The sequence below is a fragment of the Microtus pennsylvanicus genome, chromosome X (assembly GCF_037038515.1).
Source record: "Microtus pennsylvanicus isolate mMicPen1 chromosome X, mMicPen1.hap1, whole genome shotgun sequence".
Taxonomy (NCBI): domain Eukaryota; kingdom Metazoa; phylum Chordata; class Mammalia; order Rodentia; family Cricetidae; genus Microtus; species Microtus pennsylvanicus.
In genome coordinates, this window is record NC_134601.1 from 93095365 (window position 1) to 93103845 (window position 8481).

At 42.1% G+C, this 8481-nt stretch overlaps 1 pseudogene; it reads left to right on the forward strand.

Moving 5' to 3' along the window:
• The first annotated feature begins 3989 nt into the window (after window positions 1-3989).
• LOC142840418 (Y-box-binding protein 1 pseudogene) lies at window positions 3990-5012 on the forward strand (annotated as a pseudogene).
• Window positions 5013-8481: the final 3469 nt, after the last annotated feature.

An 8481-nucleotide genomic window follows, 5' to 3' on the forward strand; every position in this document is an offset into this window, starting at 1 on the left:
TAGACTTTTCTCATCAGTGAGACGTCTGCTTCTGGCAGCACCAATTGCTTCAGAGAGGTTGATGGTCATTGAAGAAACCATTATGGATTTGCTTTCAATTGAAGAGGCTGTCCATTTGGACAAGAAAATGCTATCGCCTGGTCTTCTTGATGTTATGCTGTACTGGACATGCAGGACCCACAGAGAAATGACTGATGAACTTCCCAAGAGAAGGTGAGACAGTCCTTTGGGGTTCCTGCTTCACGAAAGAGTCTTCTAGACATTCTGAAGGACACAGAAGAGAGTGACTGACAAACTGTCAATATAGGTGAAACTGTCTTTGAAGTTTCTTGACTGTCTTATTTTGATCCAAATGGCTAGGCTACCTAGTACCTAGTAACATCCCCTCCTCTATCCATGCTAAGGAAAGGGAATGACTGTCCACATTTATTCTGTCAGAGGTGTGACTCCCACAGGACCATGTGTCCTTATGGGGAAATGGGCTCATTTTATCATTGAGCAGAGCTCACTAAGATCACAACAGCCATGCAGTCTCTCCATCGTGATGGAGAGATCATCAAAATGGAGTCCACTGTGCTATTTGGCTGGGTTTTCGTTGGCCACAACATCACAATGGAGACAACCACATGCAAGGGCACCATATAGGTTGGTGACACCATGAACATAGCTAATGTCAGGTACTCCACTGCCGCCAAGATTAATGCAAACACATGCAATGAACCATAATGGTGGCACCCACAAAACTTCCCAGTGCCACTGATCCATCAGGAGATCACCTCATCCATTTCTGTCAAACTAAGGAAGAGGAAGATGAACTCTGGTTTCCTGTTTGCTTTTAGTTTTTCAGCTTTGTTTTGTTTTCATTTTGATACATTGCTGCACATGCTAGAGTTGCAGGTTTGAAAACAGTTTTCCCAGACATTTACCTCAAACAGTAGCCAGGTAACAAATGCAACTGGTCCTTTGGACAGCTAGACTAGGAAAGTTCCTGTGATTTTTCAGGAGCCCATGGAAAACGTGGGAAGGACACCCCACATAGGACCCAAGGGATAAAAAGCCAGGGCTAGAAAAGATGTAGCAGGGAGCATCTGTAACAGCTGGAGGCCCAGAGCCATCTTACTTGGGGTGGATGCTGGATGGAGGCTCTGCTGCCTCTTCAAGCCTCTCTTTCTCCATTGTATCTCCAAGCCTATTTATTACTGAAGGAGAAAGAGAATTATTTACCTGCTTGGGATCCTTCATTTCTGTTACAAAATTTTTTTCTTTTTGGGTTTTCTTCATCCACTCTTTTTAATATTTCTGCACGACTGACCCTTGGATACTCCTGGTTTTGTTTTGCTTTCAAGTTACAATGACAGGGAGAGGTTGAAGAAATGAAGAGGCTGATGCCATCCCTCTGCCTGTTCTCTCAGTTTGAATTAATGTTGTTCCACATTCTTTAGATGACAGGAACCTCATGACAGACTGCACCATAGGAAGGGGTTTATCCTTTAAATGCTGCTTCCCAGTGCTGCCTGGTACAGCTGTGACTTGGGCAGTGGATTACTCGGGCTGTGGCAATTTGGATATATGAAATCTGAAATTCAATCAAGAGCAAGTCTTTAGCCCAGTTCCAGGGTCTCAGTCACTATAGGGTATTCAATCAGCCATTCTCCCTAGACAGAGCCAAACAGATACAGAATCAGGATTTTGTGACCCTTATGCCCCCACCCTGCATTTGTTAAATGAAGTAGGCCCATCTGTGGGGCAATGAATTCACAAGTTGGCCATGAGTCAGGGACCGGAAAAAAATCTGTCATGGCTTATTTACACACATGACCTGAGTGTGTCATGTCTCCTTCCTGAACTTGCACACCAAGGATCCAGAAACAACCCCTTGCTGTTTTGTATCGCCCACCCTAATCATCTAGGTGACTCTAGCAGAGGACTCATAGCTAGGGCATAGGCCAGGCTGCCTCATGTGTCAGGGTCTCCAAAGTCCTGTGACGGATACAGGTAAGTGGGAGAGGTACTTCCATCTTTCTTTCTAAGAACTACCTGCATTTTTTTTTGAAAACCTGGCGATTCCTACACTACAAAAATAAAACCAAACACAGTCTATATGCTTCCTCTAAGCGAAAAATTGTGCTTTCTCAGGTAGCTGCCTGTGATACACTACCCTCCAGGTTTTAATAGATGTTTTATGGCCACAGCATTTTAAATTTATTTTATTTCTTCATTTATTTTATTTATTTATCACATTTTAGAAATATTTACATTACATCCAGATGATAACTTCATATCCCTCTCTTCTCCCAACACATCCCCCACCTCTCTTCTGCCCAGGTCCTATCCACTCTTCCCCTTTCTATTCAGAAAAGTTCAGGCCTCCCATGGATATCAACAAATATAGCATATCAAGTTACAGTAAAACTAAGCACCGCACCTTGCATTAAGAATTGGCAAAGCAAATCAGTAGGAGGAACAGGGTCAGAAAAGCCATCAAAAGAGTCAGAGACAGTCCCTGCTGCTACTGTAAGGAGTCCCACAAGAGGACCAAGCTACACAACTGCCACATATATGCAGAGTGCCTAAGTCAGTCCCATGCAGGCTCCCTGACTGTCAGTTTGGTCTCTGGGAACCCTATGAGGCCAGGTTACTTGATCCTGTGGGTTTTCTTGGGATGTCCTTGACCCCTCTGTCTCTACAGTCCTTCTACCCTCTCTTCAGCAGGATTTCCTGACCTCAGTCTAACGTTTGACTGAGAATCTCTGCTTCTGTTTCCACAGCTGCTGGATGAGCCTCTCTGATGACTACTGAGCTAGGCACCAATCTGTGAGCTGGGCAGAAAATCCCTAGCAATCATCACACTGACATTTCTTTCCTCCAGGCGTGTTTGGGTCCATCCTAGGTCTCCATCCAGTGTCTGGGTCCTGGTGCTGTAGGAAAAGTCAGGAGTGGACTCACTCTCCTGGCATGGGTCTAAGGCTGAACCACTCATTTGAAGGGTATTGGTTTTAGCTTTCCTTTAAAAATCTGATAGAATTTTGTGCTGAAACAATCTGGCCCTGGGCACTTTTGGGTTGGTAGATGTTTAAATGATGCTTCTATTCCTTGAGGGTTATAGGTCTGTTTGCATTACTTAGCTGATGTTGATGGAAAGTTGGTACATGGTTTACATAGAGAAAATGTCTATTTCTTTCAAATTTTCGAATTTTGTATAGTAAAATTTTTGAATAATGACCTAATGATTCTTTGGATTTCCTCAGTTTCTGTCATTATGACTCCGTTTTGATTTTGGATTTTGTTAATGTGGATAATCTCTGTCTTTTAGTTAGTACAGATAAGGGTTTGTCTTTCTTGTTGATTTTCTCAAAGAACCAACTTTTGTTTAATTGACTCTTTACATTGCCTTCTTTGTTTCTATTTTGTTTTTTTTTTCAGCCCTGACTTTGAATATTTCCTGCTGTCTACTCCTCTTGGGTGTGGCTGCTTCTTTTTGTTCTGGAATTTTCATGTGTACTATGAAGTCACTGGTATGAGAATTCTCTCATTTCTTTATGCAGGCACTTAGTGCTGAGAACTTTCCTCTCAGCACCACGTTCACTGTGTCCCATGAATTTGGGTAAGTTGTACATTCATTTACATTGAATTCTAGGAAGTCTTTCATTTCTCTCTTACTTCTTCATTGACTGGGTGGTGATTAAGTAGAGAGCTGATCAGTTTCTTTTAGTTTGTAGGTTTTCTGATGTTTCTGTTGTTGTTGAAACCCAATTTTAATCCATGACGGTCTGTAAGGTGACAAGGATACCTTGAGATTTCCTTTATTTGTTGAGACTTTCTTTGTGACCAAGTTTGTGATCAGTTTTGGAGAAGGTTAAGTGAGGTGCTGTTAACCTCTAATTTTGTAGTTGTCTTTTCCTAGGTTTATTTAAGAATGTCTTTCTTCTCTCTTTAAGGGCCTCAATCCTCATCACAAAGTTGGTTTTACGATTGTTTTCTAGAGGTCGATGGACACCGAGAGTGGACAGCTGGCCCCAGAGAGCCCCGAGAGCACCACTGAGGCTGCTGATCTAGTCACCAATCCACCACTGGAGGAGACACAGCAGTCCCTGCAGACTGGAGTCACCACTACAGCAGCCACTACCAGTGAGGCAAAGACCCAGCAGCCAGCTGATGCCGCTGATGCCATCCTCAGGGCTGGAGATACCAAGCCTGGCTCTACGAGCAGCAGCGCAGGCAGTGACATCCCAGATGGTCTCACACCAGCAGTGCCGGCCATCAGGGAGAAGAAGCAAATCGCAAGGAAGGTTTTGGGCATAGTTAAATGGTTCAATGTCAAGAAGGGTTACGGCTTCATCAAGGTAAATGACACCAAAGAAGACATATTCGTCCACCAGTCTGCCATAAAGATAAATAACCCCAAGAAGTACCTTCGCAAGGTAAGAGACGGAGAGTCTGTGGAGTTTGATATTGTTGAAGGAGAAAAGGGTGCAATGGCGTTAAATGTTACAGGCCCCGGTGGAATAGAAATTCGAGGTGGTAAATATGCATCAGAGCATAACGAGTATAGATGCTATCGAGGTCGTAGGGGTCCTCCACGTAATTCCCAGCAATATTACCGGAATAGGAAGAGTGGGGGAAGGAAGGAGCAATCAGAATGCACTCATGAAGGCCAAGCTCAACAAGACCAGCAAAGACAAGTGATGGAAGATGCTGGCCAACAAGGTACAAAAGGGCGAGGTGTACCAGTGAGACGGCATATGTATCGCAATTACAGACCACAGTTTCACAGGGGCCCTCCTCGCCAAAGACAACAAAGACAGGACAACAATGAGCACCATGAGGAAAATCACGGGGAGGAGACCCAAGGTCAGCAGCCACCTCAATGTCATAATCACTGCAACGTCAATCACCAACAAAGACGCCCAAAGAATTCCAAGCCACAGAGTGGGAAAGAGATACCAAAGGCTTGTGATCTACCATATAAGAATGTGTCTGCAGCCAAGACCAAGCAAGGCGTGACTGAGTAAATGCCGGGTTACCATCGATACCATCACGTGGTCTGCAAATCCAAGATGAAATAGAGATGAAATACCAACAATAAGTAATGAACATCAAGTGTTTTCTTTGGACAGTTGACCGGATACAATAGAAATATCAGCATTAACTATGCAGTATGTCTTACCTAACAAATATGTTGTGTATTTTTAATTTGGTTTTTCTCAATACACCTTCAACGTTCTTTAAATTATGCCAACCAACTGCAAACACCTCTAAATAAAGGTCTTAAATACTAATTCCAAAAGATCATTTCTTGTGCTTAGGCTGTGTTGGAATATCAGGACATGCTGTACTGGAATGGCTGGGCTCTGGTGGTGACATAGTGCCCTGGGCTTCGGGTGGGGTAGGGTGTTTCTACCTGGTTTTGAAGGAGTGGTCCTAATCTGTGGGTATAAGTGTTTGAAAGTAATTGGCCCCCATAATCTCTTGGGGAGTTGATGTGGGAGTGTCATATATCAATCTCTTGATTTCATTGGTTAAGCAGTAAAGAAACTGCTTGGCCCTGATAGGTTAAAACATAGGTGGGCGGAGTAAACAGAACAGAATGCTGGGAGGAAGAGTAAGTGAGCTCAGAGACGCCATGTTCCCCTCTCCTGGGCAGATGTGAGATGCGATAGCTCTGCTTTCTGGGGCACACGCGATGAAGCTCCAACCCAAGATGGACGTAGGCTAGAATCTTCCCGGTAAGCACACCTGGAGGTGATACACAGATGATTAGAAATGGGATAAATTTATATGTGAGAATTAGCCTAGAAGAGGCTAGATAGAAATGGGCCAATCAGTGTTTAAAAGAATACAGTGTCCGTGTAATTATTTCAGGGCATAAGCTAGCAGGCGGCTGGGGTGCTGGGGATGCTGCCCCGCCGCTCCAATTACAACAGGGAGTGGCATTACTAGAAGGGGTGGATTTGGTGGAGTGACTATGGCCTTTTTGGAGGAAGTAAAGGTTGTTACTGTGGGGTGGGCTTTGAGGTTTTCTATGCTCAGGATACCACCCACTTTCTCCGCCAAATTACTGTTATGGGCAAGATGTAGGAGTCTCAGCTACTCCTCCAGCACATGTCTCCCTGCATCCCACCATGCTTCCCACCAAGATGATAAGCATTTGTGTTTATGAAATTATGTGCTATACCCCTCAATTAAAAGTTTTCCTTTATATGAGCTGTCATGGTCATAGTGTCTCCTCACAGCAATAAAAAACCCTAAGATTGAAGGTGGTCCATGATAGTAACAGTTCTACCCCCATAACATGTTTCTCCATCAGTAAAATGAGACAGATCAAGTCAAACTAAATAAATGAAAGAACAGGTTTACCTGAATAAGTAATCCTGAGAGTTCTCCATCCCAGAGATTGAGGATGGAGAAGCTGTGCTAAAAAAATGTAAAGAGGAAAACTTTACAGGTTATGGATAAGGAATGATGACATGCTCTCTGAAGCAGGGTTTGTGCTCAAGTACAAAGAAACCTGAATGCTGAGGTGGGAATTGGCCTGCTGGAGTAGTGTGTTTGAAGATTGTGGAATCTTCTGCAATGTGGATTTACTTTCTAGTTACAAGAGGCAACCAATAAAATAGCCTTTACAGATTGGGGAGTCTGTTGAAACCCCTACCAATAACTCAAGTCAGAGTTCCCATGTGTAGCATACTATCTTTCGATACCTAGACCATACATGGCTCTTAAGGGTGAAGGGCATTACTTCACAGGTGACATGAATTCATTTCAAATATGTGAAGATGGATATAGACCCTCTTGTATATAAATACATATATTTTAAGCATATATAAAGTAGAATTTCCCTAAAGCTTTTTCAATCATCCCAGGAGTTCTTTATCTCTCCTCTGGCTTTTTCCATCATCGGCAACTTTGTTGTTCTGAAAAAGCAAACCCCTATTTTCTAATTTCACTCTTCCTGGCACCTATGTCCCTTTTCTACAGCGCCTTCTCCTGCTTCCCACCAAGGTCTCATTTACTTTCCTGGTGTCTACAGTAACTACAGGTCATATAATAACACCTAAAGATGTTGATTAAGGCAACACAGAGGAGAGGCAACTTTGACATTTGCTGCTCTGAGTCCAATACCCTTATTCAGTACACTATTTTCTACATCCAGCCATTGACCTGAAGATTGCTGTTGGAACCCACAGTTTTGAATCAGTTGATCTTCAAAGGCCAAAGAGTTACAACCTATTCTTGCTTCTCAAGGACCAGGCAACAGAATATTTGATTTAGGGCAAAATTACAGCGTGTATTGAGATATATGGAGGTAATTATGCTTGTTTGGTCCTTGTGTCATGGGAGGGAAGTGTTTTGCCCTCCCCTTTTGATTGTGGTATATCAAGACAGTGAACAATAAACTTGGGACTTTTGTTACAGTATTTGCTGGAAGCCCTCCCTGAAACATCTTTAAAGTTTCTTGGCTGTTTGAGATTCTTCTGTTGAAAATCCTCTATTTAGATCTGTACCCCAATTTTAATCAGACTGTTTGTTTTGTTTATATTTTGTTTCTTGAGTTCTTTATATATTTTGGAAAGCATCCCTCTGTCAGATGTAGGATGGTAAAGATTTTTCCCAATCTGTATGCCACCATTTTGCCCTACAGAATCTTTTCAGTTTTATGAGGTCCCATTTACTAATTGAGGATCTTAGTACCTTTGCTATTGGTGCTCTGTTCAGGAAATTATCCCCTGTGCCAATTCGTTTGAGATTATATCCAACTTTCTCTTCTGTCGGATTTAGTGTATCTATCTGGGTTTATGTTGAGGTTTTGATCCACTTGGGCATGAGTTTTGTGTTGGGTGATAAATATGGATCTTGTTGTCAACATCCAGTTACACCAGCACCACCTACTGAAAATGCTGTCTTTTGTACTCTGTGTATTTCTGGGCTTTTTAAATTAAAAAATCAGGTGTCTATAGGTGTTTGTGTTTCAGGCTGAGTTTTCTCTTTGATTCCATATATCAACCTGTCTGTGTTTATGGGCTTTTTATCACCGTAGTTCAGTAGCACATCTTAAAATCAGGGATGGTGATACCTTTGGAAGTTCTTTTATTGTTCAGGATTGTTTTAGCTATTCTATTTTTTTTATTTGTTTGTCCCAAATGTAGTTGAATATTGTCCTTTCTAGTTCTATAAAGCATTATGTTGGAATTTTGATGGGGATTTCATTGAATCTGTAGTTTGCTTTTGGTAAGCTAGCCATTTTATCTATGTTGATCTTACAGATCCATGTACATCTTTTAATATCTACTTCAATTTCTTGCTTCAAAAACATAAAGTCTTAATCATAGAAGTCTTTCATTTGCCAGATGAGTAGAGTTACACCAAGATATTTTCTATTATTCGTCGCAGTTGTAAAGGATATTATTTCCCTGATGTTTTTCTTAGCACATTTATAATTTGTATATAAGAAAGCTACTGATGTGGGGGTTGATCCTGTAT